The sequence below is a fragment of the Triticum dicoccoides genome, chromosome 5B, assembly GCF_002162155.2.
Source record: "Triticum dicoccoides isolate Atlit2015 ecotype Zavitan chromosome 5B, WEW_v2.0, whole genome shotgun sequence".
Taxonomy (NCBI): domain Eukaryota; kingdom Viridiplantae; phylum Streptophyta; class Magnoliopsida; order Poales; family Poaceae; genus Triticum; species Triticum dicoccoides.
Window position 1 is genome coordinate 490,077,645 of NC_041389.1, and position 5,059 is coordinate 490,082,703.

Consider the following 5,059-nt stretch of genomic DNA (forward strand, 5'->3'; position numbering starts at 1 on the left):
CAAACAAGATTGGGGCTATCTCCACAACACTTGGAGGCTCCCAACAACACCACAAAGCTTCACCACAATGGAGTATGGCTTCGAGGTGACCTCAACCGTCTAGGGTGCTCAACACCCAAGAGTAACAAGATCCGCTAGGGATAAGTGGGGGGAATCAAATTTCTCTTGGTGGAAGTGTAGATCTGGGCCTTCTCAACCAATCCCGAGCAAATCAACAAGTTTGATTGGCTAGAGAGAGATCGGGCGAAAATGGAGCTTGGAGCAACAATGGAGCTTTGGGGGAAAGAGGTAGGTCAACTTGGAGGAAGAAGACACCTTTATATAGTGGGGGAACCAATCCAACCGTTACCCCACTGAACATCCACGCACAGAGTGGTATTGCCGCTTGGGCAGGGCGGTACTACCGCTCTCACCCAGCGGTACTGTCGCACTGGCGAGGAGATCAGAGACCCAGCCCCAGAGCGGTACTACCGTGGGAGTAGGCGCGGTACTACCGCTTGGAGCGGTACTACCGCCCCTACTACCGCACTTAGTACCGTAAAACCCGACACGAAAAACATCGGTCGAGAATCAAAACGGTACTAGCGTGGAACTGTTGCAGTACTACGGCCGAAGACCTCAAGCGGTACTACTGCTCGGGGAGCGGTACTACCGCTGGGGAGCGGTACTACCGCTCCGGGAGCGGTACTACCGCTTGAGTGCTTCGGCGGTACTACCGCTGAAGACCGCGGTACTACTGCTGGGGTAGGTCAGGGCAGGGACAAGGAAGGAAAGGCTGCTCCATCGAAGCGGGAAGGAAGACATTGGGTGTGAAACGGATGTGTACGTGTTGATTCCACCCTAGCCTTACCAAAGAGGATCCCCTCTTGATAGTACGGTGACTCCTACGAAACTAGTCCACCAACAGAGAGACGAAGGAGCTACACTGTCTTGAATAAAACACCGAGGGGAGATAATCGTCTCGTGCCAAAGGATGAATCTCTGAAAGAACTTAACGCACATGATTAGTCCGCACAAGCATTGTCATCAATCACCAAAACATCTTGGGGATAAATATGCCCTTACAATCTCCCCTTTTTGGTGGATTGATGACAATACGGGATTTGCACAATATGAGAGATATAGAACAAGGGCAAAAACCCCAACGTCCTAAAATGTAGATGAGCTCCCCCTAGATGTGTGCTATCTAGGATAAGTGCTTTGGACTGCATGGCACACATACTAGGATCAACGCTCCCCCCACATTTTAGAGACCAACCACCTAAGCGGGGAAAAGAGAGAGCAAAGATAACTTAACAGGATAAGCATGCAACTCATAAGCTAACTTAACAGGATAAGCATGCAACTCATAAGCTAAATATAGACATAGATAATGATACTGGAAAGATAAGGTAGCATATGTCTCACACCATATGACTCGAACAGGGTCTCACTGACAACTCGAACTTAGGTCTCACTGACAAACCAAACAAAGCAAAAGCGAGGAAAACACGAACACAAGAGATGGAAGGCACAAAGCACAAATCCCTAAACTCTCTCCCCCTTTGGCATCGAGACACCAAAAATGAGAGGGAGTGTTGCTACGGCTCCAGGTGAGAGCAAACGAGGGACACACACATCAGAGCTCAGCGGGATCATCGGCACCACCGTCATCAGTCTGGAAGTGCTCGGCATCAGAATCGGTCCACGGGCAGTGCTGCTGAATCCACTCCTCCTCCTCGGTAAGCTGGTCCTCAGACCCACTGATAACTGTAGCACCCAACTGACGCATGAGCTCCTTGTGGCGACCTCGGGCCTTCTTCTCATCCACATGAGTCATGTACTGACCGTGAGACTCCATGCAGAATAACTTCTTCATCTTGAGCTTGAGCTTCTTTGCCCAAGAGGGCTCTGCCTCAGAAGGCACGTAGTCATCATCATCATCCTCAGCCCCAGTCTCCTCCTCGGTCTCCATGGCAGTAGCAGATGAAGGAACTCTAGTCCTAGGGGCCTGACTGCCCCAGTTATCCTTCTTCCTCAGACGCTTGACATCGTGAGAGACCAACTCTCCAGTCTCCAGTAACACCTGGGGATAAACACGATCCCAGGCCTTCTCAATGAGCAGCATGATGAACGGACCATAAATCGGGCACTTGAGCTCGGAGATAGCAGATAGCAGCTCAGACCACATAACATGAGAGATATCCAAGGACTCTCCGGTGTTCTGTCCCTTCTCACGCTGGCAGAAGAGAAGCATGTCAACGAGATAGGAGTGAACCTGGTCCAGATTCCCGATTCGAGGGAAAAGAGTCTCTCTGAAGATACGGTGAAGGATATCCAGATAGGCAGGCAGCTCATAGGTTTCCTTCTTCATCTCAGGGTTGATCCTCAAAGTGCAGTAGGGCCATAAAGCTTGCTTGTGAGTGGCATTGGTGCAGCAGTGGGGGCGAAAGCCGACAGAAGACTCAAGACCTAGATCTTGCACCCCAATCAACTCCATGAAAGCTTTCCACTTGACTGAAAGCAACTTTCCATTGGTCATCCAAGTCAGTGTCCTGTCCTCATCAGTCCCAAGGTGAACCGTGGCATAGAATTGGGCCACTATATCAGCATCATAGTCCTTGTTGAATTGCATGATCCCAAGAATGTTCAGTTGAGTGCACATCTGAAGAGCTTCACCAAAGTATTCAGGATCTTTCTCCATATGGTCGGTGTCGATGGAGTGTACGTTGACATAGAGATTCTTCTTGGCTTTGAGAACATCAAAGAAGATGGCAAACTGGAACCTGTTCCAGAACGGACGGTTGACCAAAGTGGGATCTTGGTCTACCTCATACGGGTTGCGGCGGCGCCTTGCCCAGAACTCCTTGGGCGGCATTTCTGGCATGGTTTTGCCTGGCTTTGGCTTGACCCCAGGCTTCTTCTGGAGTTGAGGTGGAGGTGGAGCACTTGAAGAACCTCCGGCAGGCTCGGTGGTGCGGTAGCGCTTGGACGTGACACGACCGGGGTTGACACGACGAGCCTGATGCTCAGGAACCTCATCACCTGGAACCACACACAAGAACACGCAAACAACCAGAAAGAACGAGCATAAGCCGCAAAACACGAGCAAAAAGGATCACTGAGAGGTAGGAATATGGTGGAAACTGGTAGAGGGCGGTAGTACCGCGACACACGAGCGGTAGTACCGCTCCAAGCGGTACTACCGCTCTGGAGAGAGCGGTAGTACCGCTCGAGGCGGGGAAACAGCAGGTTCCAACTGCCGTGGTCAGATCCGGTACTACCGTCCTACCAAATTCAAAAATACTCCAACCAAACACTAATCCACACTGTCTAGAAGCATTCTCCATCCTACTCAAGCCTAGATTTGGCCAAAAATCTAGAGATGCAACTGCTATTGCCCCTAAGACGCTAGATTGGAAATATAGACAAAAGGAAACAGGGAACAGAGGCAATACCAGCATCCATGGCAAGAGGACAAGGTGGGGATCGACTCCACCGAAGGAAATGGAGAGGAGCGCCCCGGAGAGGGAGATCCGCCGGAGCCCTCCCGCGGCGCCGGTTGCTGAAGAGAGAGAGGAACAGAGCGAGGGGGCAAGCGAATGGGTATGAGGGAGAAGAGACTCCCCCTGCCCCCGATATAACCCCCTGCCCGCACCTCACAGCGGTAGTACTGCGCTGGAGGGCGGTAGTACCGCTAGGAGCGGTAGTACCGCTCGCCACCAGCGGTAGTACCACTTCAGCAACCGCACGACTTCTAGACCAACGGCTAAAGCTCCAAAAAGACGGAAAGGAAGCCCAAGAGAAAGAGAAGACCAACAAGGCAACACACACACAAGCAACGGACCAGAAACCACTCAAACAAAAACAACCACACGAAACAGAGCAAGCTCTGTCCTCTCTCAAGAGAGGGCGGTGGCCGGAGCCACCTATGTTTGAGTCAATTGGTATGGCACCGGAAAGAATTATCCTTGGGCCCATGACCAAAACTCGTCTTTGAAGCACAAGTACCATCAAAAATGGCTAATATGAAAGAGTTGATCGATTTATGCATAAAGGGGGGAGGGAGAGTTCATTGAGAGAACAACACTCCCCCTATGTCCATGCCTACATCTAAGCTAGACAACAAGTTGAGTGAGGTGGGGTGTGCAAGGGTTCAAGTCACATTGCTCGAATCAATGATATTTAGCTCATGCCTTAACTCGCGAAATCTTGCTTCATCCAAGGGCTTCATGAAAATATCTGCAAGGTTATCATGAGTGTTGACATACTTGAGCTCGATCTCCCCTCGCCTAATGTGATCCCGGATGAAATGATACCGAATCTCAATATGCTTCGTCTTGAAGTGTTGCACCGGGTTGAGAGAAATCTTGATGGCACTTTCGTTGTCACACCGAAGAGGCACTTTGTCACAAATGACACCGTATTCCTTTAAAGTTTGCCTCATCCATAAAAGTTGTGCACAACAACTACCGGCCGCCATATACTCCGCTTCTGTGGACGAGAGAGATACACAAATTTGCTTTTTGGAAGACCAACTCACCAAAGATCACCCAAGAAATTGGCATCCTCCGGAAGTGGACTTCCTATCCACTTTGTCTCCCGCCCAATCGGAATCCGTAAATCCTTCAAGCTTGAAGTTTTCCCCTCTTGGGTACCATAATCCAAAGTTTGGGGTATGAGCCAAATATCGAAAGATTCGCTTGACCGCCACATATTGACTTTCCTTCGGTGCGGCTTGAAACCGTGCACACATCCCCACACTCAACATGATATCCGGTCTAGATGCACAAAGGTAAAGCAAGGAACCAATCATGGAGCGATATACCTTTTGATCCACCGCTTTACCATTGGGATCAATGTCAAGTTGGCACTTGGTGGGCATTGGAGTAGAAGCCGGCTTGACATCACTTAGCTGGAATCTTTTTAGCATGTCTTGAGTGTATTTGGCTTGGTTAATGAAGGTTCCTTCTCTTCTTTGTTTGATGTCAAAACCAAGGAAGAACTTCAACTCTCCCATCGAAGACATCTTGAACTTAGAGGTCATTAGAGCGGCAAATTCTTCATTGAAAGCTTTGTT